This window comes from Geotrypetes seraphini, chromosome 2, assembly GCF_902459505.1.
Source record: "Geotrypetes seraphini chromosome 2, aGeoSer1.1, whole genome shotgun sequence".
NCBI lineage: Eukaryota > Metazoa > Chordata > Amphibia > Gymnophiona > Dermophiidae > Geotrypetes > Geotrypetes seraphini.
This window is the reverse complement of record NC_047085.1, coordinates 215,872,653-215,900,015: the sequence shown is the minus strand read 5'-3', so window position 1 is coordinate 215,900,015 and position 27,363 is coordinate 215,872,653.

The following is a 27,363-nucleotide window of genomic DNA, read 5'->3' as shown; positions in this document are numbered from 1 at the left end:
TACAACGAGTGAGGTGATTAAATTTGCAGACGATACAAAGTTATTCAGAGTAGTGAAGACACAGGGGTATTGCGGAGATCTGCAACGTGACATAATCAAGCTCGAGAAATGGGCAGCGACATGGCAAATGAGGTTCAACATTGATAAGTATAAAGTGATGCATGTCGGTAACAAAAATTTCATACACGAATACAGGATGTCCGGGGCTGTACTTAAAGAGACCTCCCAGGAAAGAGACTTGGTAGTTCTGATCAACAGTAGATGAAGCCATCCATGCAATGTGCGGCAGCAGCGAAAAGGGCAAACAGAATGCTAGGAATGATTAAGAAGGGGATCACAAACAGATCGGAGAAGGTTATCATGCTTCTGTATTGGGCCATGGGGCGCCCTCACTTGGAGTACTTCATCCAGCACTGGTCGCTGTACATGAAGAAGACATGGTACTACTCGAAAGGGTCCAGAGAAGAGTGACTAAAATGGTTAAGGGGCTGGAGGAGTTGCCATACAGTGAGAGATTGGAGAAACTGGGCCTAAACTAAACTTTAGGTTTGTATACCGCATCCTCTCCATAATCATAGAGCTCGGCATGGTTTACAGGAGTTGGGAGAGAAAGGAACTCCAATGAAGGTTAAAGTATGGAGAATATTAAGAGGGCTTAGTATGCCAGAGATGGAATAAGTATTACATTTTTGAGAATAGCCAGGGCCTCTTCTCCCTTGAAAAGAGGAGACTGAGAGGGGACATGATCGAAACATTCAAAATACTGAAGGTAATAGACTTAGTAGATAAAGAAAGGTAGTTCACCCTCTCCAAGATAGGGAGAACGAGAGGGCACTCTCTAAAGTTAAAAGGGGATAGATTCCGTACAAATGTAAGGAAGTTCTTCTTCACCCAGAGAGTGGTAGAAAACTGGAACGCTCTTCTGGTGTCTGTCATAGGGGAAAACACCCTCCAGGGATTCAAGACAAAGTTAGACAAGTTCCTGCTGAACATACACAGGTGGGGCTAGTCTCAGTTAGGGCGCTGGTCTTTGACCAGAGGGCCGCCGCGTGAGCGGACTGCTGGGCACGATAGACCACTGGTCTGACACAGCAGCGGAAATTCTTATGTTCTTATATTCTTATGAGATATGGATTTGCTGGTACTCTGTACCTAACAAAAGAAGGATGTCCTCACCTGAGTTATGAAGTAGAGAATGACATGGGGACAAATTTTTCCCTGTCCCCACAGGAGCACATTTTAACCATAAGTGTTTGACGCTTTTGCATTAAGACAGTGCTTACAGGAATGGAACAGGGCCAAGGACTGCAACAAAACTGACAAGGACGAGACTGGGAAATTGAGTTCCTGCGGGGATAGAGAAAAATTTGTCCCCTTGTCATTCTCTATTAAGAAGTAGTGCTACATAGTACTGTAGTCTTATCAGCAGATCTGAAATCTCCCAGACATAATAAAGGCTATTTGGTACTTCATGGAATGGAATGTGCTGATGACCAAGTAATTTCTGACATTTTGAAAAAATGCTCAATGAATAGTGTCTGTATATGAGAAATAAATTATTTAAAGGGCAGACAGAAAGGAAATTTTTCTTTGAACAGGTTGGATGCTGTTAAACATATTGCCTTAATTGGGCAGATCTGTGTTGATTTGATATCATTTTAGCTTTAAAAAGCTATTTTTTCTATGCCTATTCTTGTATTACAAAGTTTTAGCTGGTGATGCTCCATCCTATTTGATTTAATTATTTTGATTTTCCACTCAAAAATCCTCTCAAAGCTCTAAAACTCTTCTGATTTTTCCATCAGTGAAAAGTTGTAAATTAAAAAGAAATCACAATCGGATGCTTTCACACCAGGCTGCAATCTGGGATGAGGAGTTTAAACCGTTACTATTGATGTCTCTCTAATATTTGCATTTTAGGAGACAGTTGAAGATTTACTTATTTTCAAAGTTGTTGGGCTTCTAGACTCCTAACTATTACTAATTATGTATTCCTAGCTAATCTTTTGTAAACTGCATAGAACTTAAAGGTGATGCGGTCTAGAAATGGATTTTATGTTAGGTTATGTTGTTAACAAGTATTCTAGCATGTCTATATTAACTTCTATTTCCCTAAAATGTAGAATTGTTGTTGTTATTATTATTATTATATACTTCACAATGAAAAGAGTAAAATAAAAATCCTTTGACAAGGAGAAACAACCTAGAACCATTTTTATCCACTCATGTCATTTCAGTGACCTGAACCTGAGACTACAGAGTATGCCCCTGAAACAGCATAGTGGCCAAAGAGGAAGAGCAGTAACCATTAGGGGCCATGACCATACAGTCAGCAGAATCACGTGTAGGCCTTGGAAAATGTGCAAACAGCTTTTTCTCAGATGCATGTAACAAGGAAGGACATGTGACAAGGGACATGTTAAGAATGTTTATTAATCCAAACATGACAACAGTGGCATAGTAAGGGGTGGGGGGAGGGGGACTGCCCTAGGTGCCAGCACCTTTCCGCCCCCATGCTATGTTCACGTCCTTCCTTCCCAACTCCACCATACCTCTTTAAATCTTTGCCATTGCAAGCAACTCCAACCTGCTGCTCGCTCTGAAATCACTTCCAGGTTGTGGTACCAGGAAGTGATGTTAGAGGGAAAGCCAATGCAAGCAGCAGGCTGGAGTTGCTCTCACTGGCAAAGATTTAAAGAGGTACAGGGGGAAGGGAGGGCTTGAGTGTTGCATGGGGGGCATGTAAGGAGCAGGGTGAGGCAGAGATGAGGGCACGGGGATACCACCACCCTGAGTACCTCCTCCCCTCGCTACGCCACTGCATGACAAGGTCATGCTATTAAAAACAGATTATCAACAGCAGCAAAATGGTTTCTGAGAAAGCTGTAACTATTTACTCGCTTAGTAAAAATTCAATTAAACGACTCATCAAATTAAAATAAACTTGAAACTTGTAACAGCACATGAAATCACATGTGAAAGATAATACAAGCAGATACAACTTTCAATTAACCAATAGAAACATGAACTTCTAGACATCTAAAATTTTTGATAATCTCCTACTTGGATGTCCTAGCTGGGCTAACCAACTACAGGATTATCACATATGTACTATAGATTTATACTTGTAGTTTTATGTCTTTCAAGTGCTCCCCTTGTATTTGCTTAGTCGAGATGAAGACTCATTCATCTCATTCGGCACTTTATATGGCGGGGTCGCCGAGCTCGCTTATTATATTCACAAGTGGCACGACCGCAATATAAAGGGGGTTTGGGTTTACTAAACCTTCGACATCTTACGATTGGTTGTGGTATGCGCCATATTAATGATTATTTTCGGGGTACTTCTGTTTTCTCCAATACTCTGTTAGAACTGGGGTGTTTTCGACAGGAACATTTTAGTGCTTTTCTTCATTCTGTTCCCCCTTCATATTCCTTGGATGTTAGGCTTCGGGTGTTTGGTCTCCCATTACGAAAGGTGTGGAAATGGGTCTGTAAATTTCATGGTATTAGTGCATATGAGCCTTTTGCCATTGTGTGGCAATCCCCATTTCCCTCCGGGTATGGGGTATTCCAGGTTTCGTCACTGGGCGGTAAGGGGGCTAATTTTTTTTATCTCATTTGGTATCAGATGATGGTTCCATGCAGTCATTTCAATCTTTGAGTCAGTCACATGGCTTAACTGCCGTGGACAGATTTGCGTACATGCAGATTGCTCATTATGTTGCCACTTTGAATAAGACCAACTTACAATCTGCTCGGCAAGAACTATTGTCTACAGCCTATACCCTTGGCTCCCAACTGCCAGTCCCACTTAAGTTTCATTTCAGATACCTGAAGGATGAGACCCCCTTGCCAGACTATATTCATTTTCAGACTGTGTGGTCTCAGGATTTGAATATGGTACTCCCGGAAAATACTATAGAAAGGGCCGTAGCTCGACTGCCAGCCCTGAAAAAATATGTTTACTTTTGGGAAATACAATTTAAGTTATTATTTAGGATCTATGAATCTCCTTATAGAGCCTATTGTGCTAAATTTCGATCATCGCCAGAGTGCAATAGATGTGGCTGTCGGATCGCTGAGCTGGGCCATATGTTATGGTCTTGCACAGCGATTCAAATTTTTTGGGGGCAACTTTTTGCCTTTATAGAGACTCTTTGGACTGTGACTATGCAACCCTCCTCTCTTTTGCTATTTGGTATTTCTCCTTCCTGTAAGCTTTCCTTAAGTGGTCCATTCTATGTGCCCTTAAATGCATATTCTCAAGTGGCTGGACAATGATGTTCCCACAATTCACATGTGGCGTATCCAGATGATTCAACTGCTTACTTGGGAGCATCGAGATGTGCCTGATCTTTCAACTGTTCGGGGTGAACGCTTCATAGTTATCTGGGAATGTTTCTGGAATACAATGACTTCTGCTGCAAGAAGTCGAGTGTTGAATTGTTGACTGTGTCTTATTTATTTGCTAATATTATTATCTGTTTTTGGGAACTCCGACCTGTTGTGGGGGAGAGGGGAAGGGAGGTGATTGGGGTAGGGACAGGGATTGGGTTAGATTTAGATAAAATGTTTCTTGGAACACTGTATATGGCTGAACTTTGGTATCTGTCTTTTTTTTGTCAGTTCCAATAAAAATTATTATACAATACTTGTAGTTTAATGTTTTTATTGTGAAGAGTGAATAATATATCATCATTCGGAACATCTATATCCACAGTCTTTTGTTTTTATCATTGGATTGTTCTCACTGTGGAATATTGGGTCTTCTTTTTGTTTCTTGTTGTGTCAAACAGATATACCAACAGAGTATTAAGGCACCTTAAAGGACACCGCTGTAAACTTCACATAAAGAGGGCTTGATGTTCATATCACCATAACTTCCTTATACTGTATGATGAGCCCTCCAAAACTCTCATAAAACCTACTATACCTACCTCACTATCACCCCAATAGCCCTTATTCCTGCAGGTGCCACTTTTATGGCAGTATAGTAGGGTTTTGGTGGGCTCACACTTTCCACCATAAATATAGTGGATAGAGGGGAATATAGGTATGGTTTCCCCTCTCTGGTTCCCTACACCACCCTCCATGTAACTCCACACACACCTGCTTGCTGCTTTACTAGGTTTCCCTATACCAGATGTTGCTGTTCTAAAGACAGGGTTGGACTGTTTTATTTAGATTTTGGGGGGAGTGGGAGGGGGTCAGTGACTTCTGGGGGAGTGTGGGGAGGATCATACCTTAACAAATCCAGTGGTTATCTGATCAGTTTGGGTAACTCTGTGGTACTTAGACGCTTATAAAACAGGTCTAGCTCTGGTCGTCTAAATTCCATCCAGGACGTCCTGGGAAAGGTTTGATTATCGACAGAGAACATCCAAATTGAAACCTTTGTAGCTCTGGAAAAAAACTGTGAATGGAATAATCTGGAGGTTTTCGTTAAAGAGTCTTGAATATCAGTTAACAATATCGAAGGAACTACCAGTACATCTAACCAAGGTGAACAATTGAGAAAAATGAATAGTAAAGTTTCATCTAAAGAAAATACTTTTACAACAATTGTGCTATAAAGTATGGTTTATTAATGTTTGATATACCATTCTCAATAAACATATCAAAACAATTTACAATCAATAAAATAATTTAGAAGAAAGGAAAATAACTAAATTTTTTCAGCTATAAACCTAACCATTAATATCACAGCATACTTCACAGTCAATCACAATTCAGAAACAAGTCATAGAAACATAGAAACATGATGGCAGATGAAGGCCAAATGGCCCATCCAGTCTACCCATCTGCAGTAACCATTATCTCTTCCTCTCTCTTAGAGATCCCATATGCCTATAGCACACTTTCTTGAATTCAGACACAGTCTCTGTCTTCACCACCTCACCCGCCTTTCCTCCACAGTATACATATTGAGATATTTGTCCCCATACGCCTTATACCTTTCATCTCCCTTAAATTACTTTGTAAAACTTCCTTTATTTTCTTAATTATTATAATTCTATAATCCCCAAACCCCCTCCCTATTCCCTCCCATAACCCCATCCTTTCTGTTTTGCAAAAACTTGAAGATACCTTATGATGAAGACCACCTACCATTTTAGTAGCCTTTCTCTGGAATTACTCCATCTTTTTATATTTTTTTGAAGGTGCGGTCTCCAGAATTATACACAATATTCTAAATGAGGTCTCACAAGAGTCTTATATAGGGGCATCAGTACCTCCTTTTTCCTACTGGCCATACCTTTTCCTATGCCTTAGCATCCTTCTAGCTTTCACCGTCACCTTTTCAACCTGTTCGGCCACCTTATGATCATCATATATAATCAAACCCATGCCCCATCACATATAATCACACCCATGCCCCACTCTTCTGTCATGCATAAAAGTTCTTCACCCTCTAAACTGTACCGTTCTTTCAGGTTTTTGCAGCCCAAATGCATGAACTTGCATTTCTTAGCATTACATTTTAGCTGCCAAATTTCAAACCATTCTTCAAACTTTGCTAGGTCTTTCTTCATGTTATTCATACATTCCAAGGTATCTGCTCTATTGCAGATTTTGGTATCATCCACAAAGAGACAAATCTTACCTGACAGCCCTTCAGCTATATCATTTATAAAAATGTAAAAAAAGAACAGGCCCAAGAACAGAACCTTGAGGCACACTACTGGTAACATCCCTTTCCTCAGTGCGTTCTCCATTGACCACCAGGGCAGGATTAACCAATAGGCCAAGTAGGCACGTGCCTAGGGCCCAAAATGGTCAGGGGGGCCAGATGAAGGAGGGCATCAACATTGTTTTTTCCAAACGGCGATGGACCCTCCAGCATCAATCAGTGATGCGGGCCCCCCCAATCGGCAATGCAGGACCCACCCCGATATGCAACACCCCCCCCCATCGACGGAAATTAAGACAAGCAAGCAACGCAGGTAAGAAAGGCAACGGGAACTGTAATTGTGCAAGCGGTGCTGCTTGCCCAAATCTTCCCTCTGATGCAGCTTCCTGTTTCCACCTGGGTGCATGGTGGGGTGGGGTGGGGTGGGGCAGGGGGGCTCAGTGTACTTGTGTGCATAGGGACCCTCGATGAATTAATCCTGCCCTATTGACTACTACCCTCTGTCATCATCAATTCAACCAGTTCCTGACCCAACCCGTCACTTTGAGGCCCAACCTGAGGGCACTCAGTTTATTTATTAGATGTCTGTGTGGTATACTATCCAATCAATAACACCACTCAACAACAGCTTTAGAAAGCTATAAGGGAGTTCAGATTCCTCAATTTCATTCGAAATTGATAAGGATGGTATTCTTCATTATTCCCTTTGTAACATTGCTGCTATCTATTCTTTCATATTTTCCTTTTTATTTTCTTTTATATTCTTATATATATAAACGTATTATATCAATGCCTTATTATTTCAATATAATTTATCTTTTCTCTTTGCTGGTTCCCCTTCCCGATGTGTTTCGCCAATCTTTCTCAAGGTCAGTGGAGCTAAAAGACAGAGCAAAGAACATCAATTAAACCTCTTTCCTAAAATACTAATCCACATTTTCATTCATTTAAAATTATTCATTTGCCTTTACTTAAGGTTGAACTTTCCCATGTATATCAGCCACTGGCGATCCAAAGATGGCCGCAGCATTCCACAGAGCGTTTAAATACACCCCTCCCCTGATGTCACCCTAGAGTCATCATACCTAGCAACCAATACTAAAATAAACTAAAACCTCTAAATGGATATTTGAATTACAAACGATGGCCCCGAATGGATTAAACGAAACCTCGGACTGGATGGCGCAGGTGGATAGCTGATAGTGGTGCTTTCCTAGATGTTTTAGTTAGCTGAATATCAGTCCTGAATTGCATAAATTTTGCTCTTGTTTTTTTGTGTCCCTAAGCATCTAAGCCTCATCCCTGTCCCCTCCCCCAGCCCATGGCAAAACCTCTCTCCCTCCGCCAGGCCTCTAACTCCCATGTCTAGGTAGTCCACCTCTGGGCCTACCTAAATACCTGACAGTCCAATGGAGGGTCATCGGGAGCAGAATCACAGCCCCTCACTCCTGCCCCTTTGCCAGAGCCTATGAAAATGGCTGACATGACCTCTCGAGGCAGCTTGAAGAGCCGTGAGTAGTCTTTAAGTTCCAATAAGGACTTTATTCTACAATTGCGTTTCAGTCAGCAACAAATTCAATTTATGGTCCAATGTGAATGGTTATTTCATGATATGTTTCATGCAGACAAGATAAAAGAAGAGTTTTCTTTAATTTTCATCAGGAAGTACAGTTCACAGGAAGACAGTTCTTTTTGCATTTCCTGGGATCCTAAGCAATGGAGGGTATTTCTTGATACTAGGAAAAAAAGATGTTTCTGAATAGCTATTATATGCTTTCAATAATGGGTTGAGTGGTTAGGCAATTGTATTATTCTTTAATGCTCTAACTACCATCAGATCTGAATGAATATATATATATTTTATATGTCCTTTATGGTTTAGAATTTCATCAGACCTTGTAGTTAAAATTAATATGGGCTAGAGCTTGGATGTTAACATTTTTGTATATTTCTTCTATTGTATCTTATTTTCCTTTGTAATCATTTTCATGTTGTCCATTCTTTTCTTTATTTTGTTAAAAACATATAGAAAGAAAAAGAAAAGATAAATGGGTGGTATATTTTAAGACTGAGATGCAGCCACCAACAGTCTCAAAAAATGATCTATACAACTTGTGAGTGGCTCTAATACAGAATCACAAAGGGACACTACTGAATGTCCTGGAGGATTTACAAATGATTTGTGCACCTTAGGAATTGTGTAAAATACTGGTATCCTTGGATGTTTTGGAGTTAAAAAAGAAAGTTTCTCTCATTATGAGGAAGCCTTGATGAAAACCAGATTCAACTACCTCCAAAAATGTATTGCCTCAACTCAAAAGTTGGATCCACATTTAAAAGACAGTAATATTTCAGTTGTCTCAAAGCTTAATTGGTCAGTATTCTGTACCATCACAGATACCTCTTTGTCAGCTGGTAATATCACTAAAGAGACATCTGAAGCCAAGATCTTTAATTCATCTCTTTCTTGATGAGAACAATTGAAGGAATATCTCTTATGATGTTAATTTTATTGATTTGTAATACATTAAATAAAACTGAACCTTGAACATAGAAGCCTCCCAGCATTGTTTTTTTCTTCTCAACCTCTGAAGCAGCTGCCAAAGATCACTCCAGCTATGAGATCACTCAATTTTTGTTTTAATAAGATTCCATCCTTTTTCTATAAAGTCACCCTCTTTGTTTATCCTACAAATTCCTGAATTCTGTTACCATTTTTTGTTTTACAACCTCCTACAAGAGGGTTTTCCAGGCATCCATGACTCTTTTTTGTTAAGAAGTATTTTCAGATGCTGAACATCTTGCAACTTCAACTCATGAGCTCAAGTTCTACTGCTTCCCCATCTCTGAAAAAGATTAGTTTGCATATTAATAACCTTTATGTTTTTTTAAATACTGTATCTATATAATATCCCCTCTTTCCCTTCTTTCCTCTATGGCAGGAGTCAGCAACCTTTTTAAATGTTTGACCAAAGATTTACAAAAAGCCGCAATGGGTAGAGAAGGGGGTTTGAGATACAATTTTTAATGTAATATGGGTATACAGTACATTATATGCATTTAACACACACAAAAAAATCCCAAAACTTTTGTACTTACAGAATTTGACACTGTATTTTTGCACAGCGTTGTTTAATATCCATTTCTTCCTCTCATCCCATATACCATCTCTCCCTCCCCTCCACCCCTGTTTTATCTCCCTCTCTTACCACTCTCATCCCTCCTGCAACATATTTATTCCCCCCCAACCACACTCACAAATATTATGCTCTTTCTTGCTTCAACAGGTGAGCTGAAATTCCTACAGCTATCTGCCACTAACCAGAAGCCTATTCTCTGCCGCGTCCCACCTGGGCAGAAACAAGAAGTTCTGATAGAGGATGGAGCGCAGCAGATAAGAGGCTTCTGGGTTAGCAGGCAGGTGTAGGAATTGCTGCTGCAAACCTGTTGAAGCAAGAGAAGAGCCTCAGCCACCGCTGCGTCTTTCAACAGGACAGAACGTAAGCCGCGCATGCACACTTCCTATGTGTCGCTACAGCTCAAGGAAAACCGGTGCACACATAGGAAGTGCGCATGCGCGGCCTAGTGTTTTATTATATTAGATGATTAAGGCTGATCCTTTAGGAAGATGGGTACATGTAGACATGATAATGGGAAATACTACCTGGCACTTTTCAATGTATATACACCTAATTTGAATCAAATTGAATTTTTTAGATCTCTACAACCATTGTTATTACCACTGGCTGCTTCTAATTTAGTTGTGGCAGGATCTATAATGCTGTTATAGATCCTTTATTTGATAAAAATCATAGCAGAGTTATGAAATCATTAGGTTTAGGTAATTTGATACAAAATTGTGATTTGCAAGATATATGGTGGATATTTCATTTTAATGATCGGGAATTTTCATTTTGCTCCAATGTCCACAAATCATTTTCAAGAACAGATTATATATTTATTTCAAATGCTTTAGTTCAATAAGTTACACAATCCTCCATAGATCCAATTATTTTGTCTGATCATGGTGGGGTGTGGATTAATATTAAAATAATTGATCAAGATGATAGCAGATCTGTATGGCGATTCGATAATACATTGCTTGTAGAACCAAATTTTATAGAAGAAATTCAATTAAAAATAAATGATTATTTTCTAATTAATAATACGGAAGATATCTCAACAGAAACATTGTGGGATGCTTTTAAGGCAACCGTGAGAGGTCAAATTATTTCTTTTTCAGCATTTATTAAAAAACAAATTAAAAATCAATTTTCCAAATTAGAACAAGATATAAAGATGCTGGAATCTAAATTAATTGATAAATGGGAATACTCTACATTACAGGATCTTTTAAAAGCTAAAGGGAAATATAATGAGATTTCTTCTAAATTGATAAGAAAAGATTTATTTTCTCAACAGGCTTTGTATTATGGGAATTCAAATAAGGCGGGAAGATTATTGGCAAATTATCTAAAAGCAAAAACACGGAAAACGAAAATAGTGGTGATAAAAGATGGAAAAGGGAATACATATTCTCAAATTGGACAGATTTTAAAACAATTTTTGGATTTCTACAAAGACCTGTATTCTTCTGAGCCTTATTTAGATAAAGTAAAGGATGGATTGGAATTTTTAAATTTAATAAAGGGACCGAAAATTCCTGAGCATATAAAAGAAAGTTTAGAAAAGCCAATATCAATATAAGAATTGCAAGCAGCATTGAAGTCCCTTAAAGTTGGATCCGCTCCAGGTGGGGATGGTTTTACAGTAGAGTTCTATAAATCATTCCAAATTACCCTATTACCATATTTACTAAATTTATATCAGAATCAACTAACTAATGGTTGTATTACAGGTACCCTGGCGGAATCATTAACTATAGTCTTGCCAAAGCCAAATAAAGATCCCATCTGGTTTCAAATTACAGGCCTAACTTTTATCTAAAACTTTAGCAATATGTTTGGCTAAAGCTCTCCCTTTTATTATTGGAATGCATCAAACAGGATTCGTTGCTCAAAGACATTCTTCTAACAACACTAGGCTTGCACTACATATGTTGAATTTGTCAAAAGACTTAAATGATCCGGCTTTTTCTGTGTCCCTTGATGCAGAGAAGACCTTTGATCGTGTTGAATGGACCTTCATGTATCAAGCGTTGGAGTGGTTTGATATTGGTTCAGGATTTATACAAATGGTTCAAACATTGTATCGCTCCCCTGTTGCTAAATTATATATTAATAATAATTTTTCAGAAGGTTTTAGATTGCAGAGGGGAGTTAGACAAGGATGTCCCTTATCTCCTCTGCTTTTTGATATTGTATTGGAACTCTTGTTATTAGCTATTCAACAGACAGAGGTGATTCAGGGTATTCCCCATAAAGATCGGGAATATAAGGTCTCTGCCTATATTTTGCGCCAGGGTATGTATTGGGTCCTCCCAGAGCTCATGGAAAAACTCCCAGATTGGTTGTGGATAGAATGGCAACTCATGTCTCCGTTATGCCTTTGTCATGTGTTCAGTATCAAAATGCCTAGTTACAGTAAAAATAACTGAATTTTAGCTGATACATGGAAAACATTGTGGTATGTAAGTAATTTAACAACTATTCCAATTCACAAATCTAAAAATCAATCTATATGGGTGAACTCCAAGATTCAAATTGGCGGAGAAAGGCTCATTTGGAAGCATTGGGTGATTGCAGGAATTAGATGATGTTATTTCTAACGGTAATATGCTTGAATTTTCACAGTTGCAACATAAATATGGACTTAATAGATCTGAAAGTTTTAGATGGTTGCAGCTGAAGCATACCATTCAGGCGGTGTTCCCTGACTGGAAAAACCTTAATAATCATATATAGTATGGAGTTCCTATGTTTTCAGGCAGACTTCTTGGGTCACCAGGCCGCCCAATGGTATAAATTATTAAATGGACTTATTAAAAAGAAATTAAACACTGGTCTTAGAGACATTTGGAGCATTGAGATTAAGCATCAAATTACTGCATCTCAATGGCCACAAATTTAGTCTTGGAGAATGAGATGTACAGTGTCAGCATCTATGAGACAAACTTGTTTTTTTCTGTTACATAGAGCGTTATGGACCCCTGTTCAGTTACAAAAATTGGATAGCTCTAAGTCTAATAGATGTTGGCACTGTCATCTCGAAGCAGGGACTTTAGATCATTTATTATTCTATTGTCCATTTATTATGAATTTCTGGAAATCAATTTGGGACCAAAATAATTGTTTATTAGATAACCCAGTGGCATTATCATATGATACTGTGCTATTTGGTATGGCAATGAGAGCAAAAAGTCAGATTTCTACAAACAATAACAAATTATTACTCATAATGACTGGTGTTGCCATTCAACAAATTACGTATAATTGGAAAAACTGGAGTAGATTAAATTATAATTTTTAGTGGAATTTCTTATGTCATATATATAAAATGGAAAGATTTCTGGCAATACAGCGGGGTAGTTTCAAGAAATTTCAAGATGTTTGGAAGCCATTAACAAAGTATTGTACTGATTAGATGAAATTTTCTTTTCCCTTAAATTAACAAGTTCAATTGTGAGGGAAGGGGGGGAGGGAATTTTATAGTTATGTATTGTATAAGTATTGATTATTTGATAGATAAGGAGGGAAGGGTGGGAGTTAAGTATTTATCACTGTTACCATTGATGATTATTAAGTGATATAGATATTGTTAATTTGTTTGGACATTTTATCACACTTATTGTAAATTTGAAAATGAATAAAGAATTAAAAAAAGAAAAAGCTAAATGGGCTTTTCTTAAGGGAAATTGGCAATTAATGCAGGCAGAGCATAATTTTTCAAAAGACTCATAAAAATTCATAAAGTTCATAAAAATTGGTGAAGTATATCAATCAAACAGACGTGGCCTGCGTTTCATGGGTTTAACACATTACCTGCTGTGTCAGGGCTTCAGATGCAACAGTGACTAAAAAGCAAAGAAACTTATTACTGCCTGTTTTTTCAATCTATTTTTACAACCTGTTTTTACAACATATATCTTTTAAAGTGTTCTAAAATTATTTTTTTCCTTAACATCACTGTAGCCCTCTTTTGCCGATTGCATGCAACACACAAAATGGCAATACCACGTTAGAAGAACGTGCTGACATCAGATTAATTAATATCTGATTTATGGTTTGAGGGAAAACACAGCTAACTTCAAAAAACTCTTTAGAGAAACATGAATCCCCATGTTCAAATTTAAATTGCAGACAACCACAGTATGAAATAGAGCTTTTAGCTTTAGTACAATAGCCAAACAGTGGTTTTTCTTATGAATGTGGTTTTTTGCTATTTAGTTTGAATTACTTTTCAACTACAGAGATTTAGGAGACCTGTAATCTTGTGCAATTTTTTAATATAGTATATGGTACAATGTTTAGTTTTTCAAAGTTTGTACTGTACTGCTCCCTTGTACTTTGTCTGTGTTGCAATTTTACACTGCAAGGAGAAACTTACAAATTAGTGAGATAAAACATGTACTTTAGCTATGCTTGATTTGCTGTACATACAACATGCTGTGCCTACTTGCAGTTGTTTTTTTTTGTAATGGGGCCTAATCTATAGAATGTTCTTTCAATGCCTCTGCACTGCTGCACTTCCTTTTTGCACTTTAAAAAGATATTTAAAAAACATATTTGTATACAAATTCTTCCTATTGGCAGATTAAGCATCTCAAGACTAAAAGAATCTATGCAAAAGATATTTTAAGCTATAAATTGAATTTGTAGTGTTCATGTTCTTTTTACTGTGTATGTTCATATTGTACGCTGCTTAGTTGTAGGCGGGTTATATATGTGGAAAATAAATAAATATCGATCCTTGGAACACCCCAGTACTCACCTTTGTTTCTTTTGAGTGAATTCCATTCTTTACCACTCTCTGAAGCCTGTCAATCAACCTGTTGCTAATCCAATTTACCACTTTGAGTCCTAACTTCAACCGTTTCAGCTTGTTCAAAAGCCTTCTATGAGGAACTAACAAAAGCCTTGGTGAGGCCAAAAAGACAACATTTAGTATGTGTTCTTTATTCAGTTCTCTGGACACCCAGTCAAAGAAACCAATCAGATTCTTATGATACAATCAAGTTTGCGCATGCCATCCCTCATTTTGATCCTCCATTTCACTACTTCTCCACCTCACCAGTTATTTGAATCTGACTCTCCTCCATAATTTTTTCACTCTCCCTAGTGGGATTTCCCTCCCTGTTCTCTGTTGTTCCTCAACTCATTCTTGCCACTTCGCTCCTCCAGATCACTGTTGCCCCAATCCTGCTCAAATTATCCTTTTCAAACTCAATTTTCCCTCCCCTGGCTCACTCAAACATTTCTTCACATAACCAAAACACCCTGAAGTTCATTCTTACCCTTTATCCATGCTCAACTTTGCTTAAGATCAGCAGGGGATCCTTGTTACCTACTTCCAGGTAGGCTGCTTCTTCCTGCCTTCAGTGGCACTTGTTGTAGGGACACAGGCAGCGGCTCTTGCATGCTGCATGTGGCTGACCCAGAAGCCTTCTTTCCAATGTCAGAGCTGATGTCAGAGGGAAGGCTTGTGGGTCATTCATGTGCAATGTGTAAGAGCCACTGCCCGCATCCCTACAAGTGCCGCTGAAGGCAGAAAGGAGCAGCCCAGTTGGATGGCCCTGAAGGAAGTGAGTGTGGCTCTGGAGCTAGCAAGTAAGAGAGAGAGGGAACATGATCTGAGGTGGGGGTAGAAGAGTGCATTGGGACATGGGAGAGGCATAGTTTGGGGACAAAAGCAGGGAGGGGGCACAAACTCGGGACACAGTAGGAAGGAAGGGGACATGAACATGAGACGCAGAAGGGAGGGAGGAAGAGGGAACTAATTTGGGACATAGGGAGGGAATAGAAAGATAATTATTGGGCATGAATGTGTGTGTGAGAGGGAAATAGATGGTGCACATGGGGAAAAGAATAAAGAGAAATATTGTTGGGTTTAGAGAGAGGATTGAGGTATACTGTAGATGAATGGGAAAGAGAAGAATGAGACGGAGAAATTTTTGATATGGTGATGGAGAGGGAATAGAAGGACAGATTGACGGGGATGCAAGGGGCAGGAATGTTGGACATAGTGATGGAGGGAGAGCTGTGCATGGTGCTGGAGAGGGGTGATAGAATGAAAAATAGTGGGCAGAGGTGAAAAAGCCTGCACATGATCCAAAGGATAAGAGAGGGAGAAATGTTGGACGTGGCAGTAGAGGGGATGGGAGAGATGCATCCTGGATCTCTCTCTCTCCCTCTCCACTCCCTTTGTTGCAAGGGAGGGACTGAGAGAAAGACAGATGGATAGTGAGAGAGAGAAGGAGACATGTTGCCAATAGGAGTGGAGGAGAGAGGAAGAAAAGTTAGACTCAAGGAGGGACAGAGAGATGTTGGTTGGGAAAGGGAATGAGGTCTAGAGGAGAGGAAGCATGCAGGAGGCAGAAAGAAAGAAATATTGGATGCACAGTCAGAAGGAATTGCAACCAGAAACTCATGAAATCACCAGACAACAAAAGTAGGAAAAATGATTTTATTTTCAATTTAGTGATTGAAATGTGTCACTTTAGAAAATTTATATCTTCTGTCTATATTTTACACTATATTTTTCTATAGCTGTAGCTGAGGTGACATTGCATATTTTAAAATCATCTGTCTTGACCTCTTTGAAAAACAAAAAACAAATATAAATAATTAACATTTTCTCTGCATAGTGTGCTTTGTGTTTTTTTTCTTAAATTTTGTGATTATTTTGTCTGTATGTGAAAAATGAATGGAAGAAATTGCATTACAATTAGTACTATTATTATGGGGTGGGGTGGGGTCTGGGGCAGAGCATGGGCGGGTCTGGGGTAGAGCTTGGGCGGGGGTACTTGGTTGATATTTGTTAGACTTAGGAATATCTGGCTTGAAGAAGTTGAGAAACTCTGGTCTAAACCCTTTGAAAATCGATGACTGCATTTACCCACATTAAGGTCCTCTTTAACTAAGCCGCAGTAGAAGTTTCTACCATGGCCCAAAGCGCTAAATACTCCAACACTCATAGAATTCCTATGAGTGTTGGAGCAGTGCCAGAGTATTTAGTGCTCTGGGCCACAAAATAAACTTCTTCCGCGGCTTAGTAAAAAGGGAGGGGGGAGGGGAAGACTTTTGAATATAGTCATCCATATTGTTACATGTATTTCAGGAAAGATAAAAGAAATACAAAAAAAACAAAACACCTCTGATAACTGATAACCTTTTTTGTAAGTTAGGGTGCTAAATTTATGCTATGTGGCTGGACAATAATCATATAGCATGTATCTTGAAAAACTCTACCTGATTCATATATGAGAGCACTAGGGAATAGAATGCATCAATAATAATAAAACCCTAACATGTGCACTTCTACCACCATGATCCCTGCCTCCGTGATCCGTAGCTCCGTGGCAGAGACATGGTAGTAGCGGCACGTGCGCGTGTGTGCTTGCGGTGTATACGTGCGTGGCGGTTTTCAGCATGTGCGGTGCTTTACTGAACTTCCAACAGCTGAAGCCTGCGGTGGCTTCTGTGCGCCAGTTGCACTTTGCACTCAAAAAAAAAAAAAAAGATATGTGGGAGAAGGGCTACGAGAAAAAGACAGGCAGAGGGCAGGGAGATAGACAGACAGAAATAAAGACACACACACAGAAGCCAGGAGTCTTAGCTTTGGGGGCTACTCTTTACTTGCGCCACCCCTGTAAGTGTATCGTGCATAACCAAATAAATAAGTATGTTTTCTTTGAACCGTTTCAATTAACTTCGTTCCTGTCGCTTTCCCAGATGGATAAAGAAAAATCTTAAACTCATTAGAAGATTATAAACATGTATTACATTTTGCTCTCAGCTTCAAGTTCTTGTTCCTATTGTATTTTCTTAATTTCTCTCCAATTGTAAATCTTGGATCCATGAGGACTTGAGTAAAATTGAACCTTAGTGTTAATTGCCTTATATTTGATGGCTTATAGCCAATTGTATTTTGTTTTTGAAAATTTCTTTCTGTACAAGTTTGTATGCTTGATATTTAAGTTGAAATTTATAAATAAATAATAATAATAAAAGATACACACACAGAAAGACAGGTAGGTGGGAGAAGGGACATGAGAAACAGATAGACAGCGGCCAAGGAGAGAGACAGCAGACAGACAGCAGCCAAGGAGAGAGAGAGAGAAAAAAAGACAGACAGATAGCAGCCAAGGAGAGAGACAGAAATAAAGAAAGACAGACAGCGGCCAAGGAGAGAGACAGAAAGACAGACAGACACATCTATTCTAGCACCCGTTAATGTAACGGGCTTAAATACTAGCTGATTAATAAAATGAGAGTAATAAATACGTGTTTAAGTAGTATACAGTATAGGAATGAAAAACAGAGCTTGGATTTTTCTAATTTTCCCAGTCGATGAATCTACAAAAAACTTAACATATCAGAATGATATTAATATAAGAAGGTATTGTTATAGTTTCAATTGTTAGAAGGTGTAGCATAGAAGCAACCCTTAACAGAGTGGGGATATCTGACAAAAGGACACTGTTTGCACATTATATTAACAAAGACATGCCATTAGCATGTAGTCTTCACCTTTTATTGTTAAAAGCACAATAAAATTAATAGTGACTTGCAAAGTCTTTAAAGCTGATCTGGGGATTTTTCTAGCTGAGAAAAAAAAAAGTTGAACAGAAATTTATCTTCAAATGGAATAGATTCTGATTAAAAAGCAAACACAACAGGACACTGAGAAGTCAGGTTGCAGGGTTATATTCTCTGCCTTGTTGTTGCAGCATGAAGCTTCTGCAGTTTTATGCTTCTGACCTTTGGGGAGGGGTTACCTAAATAAATCTTAGCATCCTATAAGTTAGAAGAGTCAGATGTTTCCCTGGTGACAATTTATGCTGTAGCTTATGTGGAAACAACATTTTCAAGCGGAATAAAATAAATGGGCTGGACTTTCTTCCTGCATGATCACCGAATGAAGTTAAGTGCCCTCTTTGGAACAAAAGAACATAAGAATAGCCACACTTAAGGCTACCAGATGTCTGGATTTACCAGGACATGTCCTCTTTTTAGAGGACTGTCCGGGTGTCCGGATGGTTTCCTGGACTGGAGGGAATGTGTCCGGGTTTTGGACTAACTTTCTCCATTACAGCCCCCACCCCGGAGTCGTGTCTGGCTCTCTTGAATCTCCCTTGTCCCTAGTATCTTCTCTGGTTCTTCATTTTTTTTTTTTTTTTTAATTTTATATTTATCAAATTTTACATTTTATAAATCAAGTATCCACTTGTACAGAAAGTTGAAGAAAAGCAAGAAAATAATACTCATAGGTAAAATACATAATAATCAACTAAATAAAAATAAGTGTTTAGCTTAAATTCAGCTCAAGTCCTCTAAATTAGATCCAAGAAGGATGAGGCGGGCATATTAACAGATACTAACAAATATCAATTCAAATATTAGGAAAACAAAGTCTCTTAGCTGAGGAAGGATATCATTTATTCAATTACACCTCGCTTGATTTCCCTTCATCCAGTCGAGTTCCTGCCAGAAAAGCTGTCAACTGGAATGGCTCAAAGAATACATATTTCTTCATATGGTACTGTATTACACATTTGCAAGGGTGTCGTAGGAAAAAAGTCCCTCCAAGAGATATAACACCTGGCTTCATCAAAAGAAATTCTCGCCTTCTTCTCTGAGTTTCCCTTGCCAAATCTGGGAACATTAATATTTTATGTCCAAGAAATTCTTTCATTTTATTTCTAAAGTACAATCTAAGCAACCAGTTTTTATCTGGTGCAAGAGCCACCGTAAGAAGCAATGTTGCCGGAGATGCAAGCTCTCTGTCCGAAAGTTCCAAGATTGCTGAAACATCAAGTGGTTGACTATCCTCCTGTTGTTTAAGTGGTAATTTAGTAGTTTTCATTGGTAAGTAATATACTTGAGTAAATGGTGGTAATGTATCCTCTGGAATACCCAAAATCTCTACCAAATAACGTTTCAACATATCTCTAGGTGTCACAGAGGCTATCTTAGGAAAATTAATCAAACGGAGATTATTATTGCGAGAAAAGTTCTCCAAAGTTTCCAATTTTCTGCGCAAACTTGTGTTATCTTTTACCATTACTTCATTAAGCTGTTTTGATGCTTTTAACTCATTCTTCATTTTAAAAATGTCAGGCAGCTATAAAAATTTCAAGCCACCAGTAGCCTATAGCTTTAGCAATGAGATCCTTCTGCCATTGGCCTGTTCCGGAAGCCTTCACTCTGCAGCACTTCCTGTTCCTGCATAGGTGGGATGCTGCAGAGTGAAGACTTCTGGGACAGGCCAATGGCAGAAGGATCATGTTGCTAATGCTGCTGGCTGCCTGAAGTTTTTAAATTGCAGCATCAGAAAGTTACTAGCGACAGGGAAGACTCACGAAAGCCAGACATGACTCCGGGGTGGCTTAGGTGGTGGGCAGGATAGAGAGAGGCTATGCTGGAGGGATGGAGTGGTTTAATGAGAGACTAGCAGGAACAGGTTTTGGGGCGGGACAGGTGTTGGGACATGGCAGGGTGGGTCGTAGTTAGGGTGGGGTCAAGCATCCTCTTTTTTGACTTAGAAAATATGGTAACCTTAGCCATACTGGGTCAAGCTATCCTGTTTCCACAGTACAATCCAGGTCACAAGTACCTTCTAGAAACCCAAATAGTAGCAACATTTCAGGCTACTGATCCCAGTGCAAGCAGTGGCTTCTTCCATGCCTGTCTCACTAGCAGACTATGGAATTTTCCTCCAGGAACTTGTCCAAACCTTTTTTTAAAAACCAGCTATGCTAACAGCTCTGGCAATAAGTTCCAGAGTTTAACTGGAAATCCATAAAAATAGTGGAACTGACTGTATGGACTGACATGTGATTATGCCAGCACTATCCATTGTTATTTTGCAGGCCTAAAATAAATAGATAATGCAGCTAGATGGAGGCAGGACATCATCGCAATCTGGGTAATTTTTAGAGTTAAAGTTCCTTTTAATTACAGGCACTTCAGATTTTTCAGATAAGTAAATGCCTTGATTGAGTCAACATTTTTGAGTTATTGATATTTAAATTTTGATATTTATGTTTACATGCTTCACAAAGGGGGTTTAAACTTGATGATTATACTATTGCTTTACCCCTTGAAAATGATATGTGAGGGGCATTTTTGATAGAATGTTTAAGTCTGACATTGGATGCCTCCCACAAGTCATCCAAAGTTGGTGGCAGAGAAACAGCCATTTTTTTTAAACAGTGTCCTCCAATGTAGATGAGTCTGTTATCTGCTCACTCCTCTGGTTCTCTGTTCAATCATATCTGGGTTGGTTCTGCAGCTGCTAATCAAAGGTCCAGTCCTAACCGTCTACTGTGCCTCTCCTTCTTCAGCCATGTTTATCCGGGTTTAGGCTAAAGCCAGCATTCCTTCCCCTGAAGGTCACCGGTGAGAGTTCTTGTCTCTAAAAAAGAAAAGCTCAGAGACCAACATCTCTTCTAATCTTAGGGCTCACCAGCAGTGGAGTCCTAATTCCATCGCCTTGTACAGGCAGGGTGAAGCATCACTCCATTTGTGAAGATTGTCCAAAGACACACACAAAAGTTATCTTAGGGACCCTTAGAGGCACTTTTTGACAGTGGGCAACAGCGGCAGTACTAGGATTACCATATGGTTCCAGAAAAAAAAAGGACAGATTCGCGTTTTACTTCCATGGAATTAAAACCTGGATGTCTCAATCTGTCCTCCTTTTTCTGGAGCCATATAGTAAACCTAGTTACTACTGCCTAACCTCCTGATATATACCTGGCCAGAAGAATCGAGCAGTCAGTCTGTCCAGAGATCCTGCTTCTGCCACTTGTCTGGCTAACATATGGGAATGGGTCAAGGCAATCAGTTTTCTAAAAATGGCTGGGACCATGACTTGTCTTGTTTCCCTAACCTCTCATTCTTGAGCATCCTATATAAAATGTTATTAATTTTCTCAAAAACGGGATATGTCTTCTCTTCTCTGGCCTGATAGCTTTCAGCTTTTTCCCAATAGGCCTGCAGGGAGGGGTATTTTCTTTGCTCATGGGGTAACTGGTGAAATTTACTCATTGCTGCTTCTCCTGCCCTGAGGGAACCAACCCCTTCTATATCTCCAGCCTCTTAAGGACTTTCAGTTTTCTACTTTTCCGCGGGCCCCTAATCATTCATTGATTGGCAAATGGGACATTTTCTTTCTAAGTGGAACTTCCCTGTCTCCTCCTCTATGTGATAGTCCCTTTGCCGAGTGAACACCCAAACCTCCTTAGGACTTAACACCTCCTGCATTCCCAGCCTAATATCAAAGGAAAAGGTTATTTTTTTCTACTATAGCCACCCTCAGAATCTGTGTGATTTTATTTTATATTTTATATCTGTGTGATCTATTTTATATTATCTACTATAGCCACCCTCAGAATGTGGGATCTTATTTTATATTTCCATGGACACACCAGACATACACTGCTCCACTAAATGTCCCTTCCTTTCTTCTGACACCTAACCTTTTGGCCAGGAGTCTGGACATTAAAGGCTGGTTTCTACCTGTGTCCACGATTGCCGCTAAATCCATCCCCACCATCCTTACCTCTTTTCTTAAAAGAAATCCATGCTCACCTCAGAGAATAACAGTAATAATAACTTTATTCTTTTATACCACCATAACCAAAAGTTCTAGGCGGTTTACACTAAAAAGAGCTGGACAATCAGTGAAATACAATAATACAGTAAAAAATACAAATATGTGTAAAATAGAATTTCAATAATAAAACTCACTAAGTAATATACTTAGGAATATTCCATTAAGGGGCACTCCCTCTTAAAGTAGTCTTCCTCCCACAACTAAAATATTTTATTGGAGGTTGAATAGCTGGATAAGGGCCACATTTTGGAGGTTCACTCTGCCCTTTTTCCATACTCCTGGGAATTACACCCTTCTGCCCTTCTGGAGATCATTCCTTCTCTTCCCTAGAGATTTTCCAGGGATCCCCAGGTCTAACAGAAGAGAAAACCTTTTTTGGAGACCACTTTCTCTGGCTTTCCATTCCCCACTCCCTCAGATTCTAAATAATGTTTAATCAGGGCCATGGCTTCCTCTGTGGTCCTTCCTGTGAAACCCACATCTTAGCTGAAAATGGTAAAATGTTTAGAAATTGTTCTAATATGCTCACGTTCACTATTTCTCCTGCAGTTTTCCACTCAGGTTCTAACCACTGAGTGGCCCAGTCCATAAGGGTTTGAGCTACTGCCCTTCTAGAAGTTCCTCGTCTTAAACCTCATCTGATATTGCTCTGGAGAGAGTCCTACTAAGTCATATATAGCCATTTGTACCTGGTGGTAGTCCAAGGCTTTATTAGTGTCTAATGCCCTATAGGCAGCCTGGAATTCTCCAGTTAAATATGGGACTAACCTAATAGCCCACTGTTCTACTAGCCATCTGGTTACTGTAGGTATCCTTTCAAAATTTGTTAGGTAGGCTTCTGGGTCATTCCTACTTCCAATTTAGTTAAAGTCAAACCCTTTGTCCATTCCTCAGGGACTTGTCCAGAGGTCCCAGTCATCCAGCCCACCTCAGAGTCCTGTTGAGTCACAGTCTTTTCTAATCCATCCACCAGGAAGTGTATTCCTTTATCTGGGCCTCAATCATCTGGAACATCAGTTGCTGCTGCCACTGTTGCTCCATAGCTTGCGAAAATTGATGATCCATCACCTCCTGGTGTACCTGCATCTGCTTGGCCATCCACTTCAATGCTGCTTCCAACACCATGGTCCTGAAGGGTAGAAGGAAAAACAATCCCCAGTGCAGATCACCATGGAGAGGCACCCTAGACCTCTACACCAAGCCTGTTGAGCACACTACCCTGGGTCAAGGTACCCTTTACCTGATTTTTCTGGGTATTATCACTTTCCCTGATGGAATACAATATCTGTTGTTTATCCAGATGGTTTCTGAAAATCCCACCACTGCTACACCACTGCTACAAAATGTGATAGGTCTGTCTTTTGCTTACTCCTCTGGGCCTCTCTGCAACTGTTAACCAAAGGTCCAGTCATAACTGTTTACTTTGCCCCTCCTCCTTCAGGCAGTTTTACCAATGGTTAGGCTAAAACCAGCATTCCTTTCCTTCAACTCCCTAAAGTCACCTGTGAAGAGACCAACTTCTTCTCTAACTCTAGGGCTTGTCAAAAGCAGATTCATAATTCCTATCCTCCTGTAGGTAAGGCAGCACTCCATTTGTGAAGATCATCCAAAAACCACACAAAAGTTTTGCAGAGACCTAGGTTTACTTCCCCTTTCTAGATAGGCTTCTCTATTTCTCTGTCCTATGCAAATATTTCAGTTCATTTGTTGAGTCCTACTAAGTCCTTCCCAATGCTCAGGGAGTTCTATCACCAGGGATTTAAGAGATACCTCACCCCTACCACCTTCCACATATGCTTTCCTGTCAAGCTACTACCTCCCACTGGCAGGGTCCCTATTATTCATCCTAACTTAAAGGGTTTAGGGGACTACCCTCAGACCCAGGTTGTTCTCTAGTATTGACTCTTCCTGGAGAATTTCTTCTGGAGACACTCTGCTCCCCATGATGGGACATATACCTCATCACAGACAAATTTCCTATAAGGAAAGGCTAAAACAGCTAGGGTTCTTTAGCGTGAAGAAAAGAGAGTTCAGGGGAGATATGATAGAGGTCTATAAAATACTGAGTGGAGTGGACTGAGTAGTGTGTTGTGTAGTGCAGTGGTTGAAGCTAAAGCCTCAGCACCCTGGGGTTGTGGGTTCAAAGCCTGCACTGTTCCTTGTGACCTTTGGGTAAGTCACTCAGTCCTCTATAGTCCCAGATATGTTAGATAGATGGTGAGCCCACCAGGACAGATCGGGAAAATACTTGAGTACCTGATTGTAAAACTGCTTAGATAACCTTGATAGGTGGTATATAAAAACCTAATAAACTTGAAACTTATTTACTCTTTCCAAAAATCAAAGACTAAGGGGCATGTGATGAAGCTACTCAGTAGTAGATTTAAAACAAACTGGAGAAAATATTTCTTAATTCAACATGAAATTAAATCACTGGAATTTATTGCTGGAGAATGTGGTGAAAGTGGTTAGCTTAGCAGGGTTTTAAAAAGGTTTGGATAATTTACTAAAACAGAAGTCTATAAGTCATTATTGAGATGGCTTGGAGAATTCCAGTGCTTATTCCTAGGATAGGTTGCATAAAATCTGTTTTTCTCCTTGAGATTGTACCAGGTACTGGGCTGGGCAATCTACAGGGGTGGGGGTTGGGGGTTCTGGCAGGAAAGATTGGGCACCATGTCCAAGCCTAGCCTTAGGCAAGCTTAGGCGAGCTTGTGCACCTCCCTAGGCTCCCAGAAGCACCTCCAATGTAGGTGGCCTGCCTCAGGAGGTTTAAAAAAAAAAAATGTGCGTCCCGATTGGCTGCAATTCCCTCTATAAAGGCATAACCCAAAAGGTAATGAAATGTTTGCAGATCGTGCAAAATACCGCAATCAAAGCTATATTCAACGCTACAAAATATGACCATGTCATGCCACTACTCATTAAGGCTCACTGGCTTCCTATTGAGCACAGAATAGCATATAAAATCCTCTTACTAACATTCAAAGTCTGTTCTGTCAATTCCTCTGATTTATTGAATAGATTGCTTATTCCATATACCCCCCAAAGGTCCCTCCGCTCCCTATCTCAAAACCTCCTCGCTATACCTTCCCTGAGACACATTATTATAATGTGCTCATACATTTTCTCGATTACAGCTCCCACTCTCTGGAACACCACTCTGAACTACCTGTTTAAAGAATCTTTTAGGGGCTCCTTTTACTAAGGTGCACTAGCGTTTTTAGCGTACACAGGAAATTACGCGCACTACACCGCAAGCTACGCAGAAAAACTAATGCCAGCTCAATGCTGGTGTTACCTGTCACCAGCCCCCTCTCCTAGTGTTCTTTCCACTTGTGCTTTTTATTTTAAATAATGTAGTTCAACCAATTTCCCTCTTGTTCCAGTTTGTTCGTTTGTTTTGTCACATCTATGTATGCCAAACCTGCACTTATGTTTTTTAAATATATGTACTTTTTAATTTTTTTGATGTACACCACCTTTAAATCTGATTTGGCGGTAATACAAAATTTGTAATAAACTTGAACTTGAAACTTAATGAAAGACCTGGTTGAAATATTATCTTACTAGTTAGTTACTTCTTTCATGAAAGACCTGATTGAAGGTCTAAGCTTTCACCTGCTTCAGACAGTCTTCTGCCAAGTGAAGTCTTTCAGTGAGTGTATTTAAGAGTGTGTGGGATATTCCGGAGAAGGCTCACTGGAGAGTATCACATCATATGATACCCCTCCTTAAGTCTTCCTAGGCACCTTTTTTCTTTTATAGAATACTAGCACAGTAAATAAAATATGCACTTATTATTTAGGCATGAACAATTATGCCAGCCATAGAGCTGGTTGTGGTGCCCATGCTTAAATGCCAGAGATATGCTTGTATGCTATATGGTATACAGTATATGTAAGTATGAGTCCTGTCCATGCTCTACCTATGTGTATGATGGTAAATCACATACTTAAAGAATAGAACTTGGGTGGAAATTTTACAATTATTTTCGTTGATCCTGATTCTATATATGGTGGATAGATTGGTGGCACCTGGCCAATTTCTACATGGAAAGCACTTTTTTTTTAACTGGCTTAAATGGTGTGATAATTGAAAACACCATCAAAAGCTAATTTTAAAAAATATAAATTATTAATTAAAATTCCACGTGGAAATCAGCATGGTGCCTACTGACACCTAAACTGAGGTGCCTACTTGAAAAGTAGGCATGACTAGGGGTGGAAAATAAGCATGGTATGATTTAGGCATTGTTAGGCATCCCACAGCTTCGGGACGCCCTCTCTGAAAACCGGACATTTCGGTGCCCCAAAGTTGTGAGTGGGGACAATGGGACAGGGGATCGCAGCTTGGATTCGGCAGTGGCAGCATCATCACTCAGGCCCCGCTGACCCTCCTATCTCTCCCTCCCATGCGAACCCTGCCAACCCTCCCAGTGAGATGACCATCAGTTCAGTTATAAAGCTAAGAGGCCAAACAGGGGAGTTGGGCGGGTTGTGTGAATATCTGCCTGCTGTCTTTGGATAACACATGCTACAGGTAAGTAACTTTGCTTTATTTGATGACAAGCTGGCAGCATGTTCTCATATGTGGGACTCCCTAGCTGCCAGATTCATGCTTCGGAGAAGAGGGTTATTAATCACCATGAGTCTGGTAAAAACAACAGGGTTGGAGAGAAGCTGGCTTCTAAGTGGAAAATAAATTTTGTAGAACTGTTTGGCCAGAATGACTATCCCTTCTGGAATGAATGCCCAGGCAGTACTGAGATGTGAAGGTATGAATTGAGAACCAACTGTCTGCTTTACAGATGTCCTCAAAGGGAGTAGGATTTAGATGAGCTACTGAAGTTGCCATTGCTCAAACTTTATGTGCCATAATATGGCATTCAAGCGTCAGCCTAGTCCAAGCACAGCAAAAGGAGATACAGTCCTCCAACTATGAGGAGATAGTTTTCATGGTGACAGGACAGGCATTCCTAATCTGTTAGG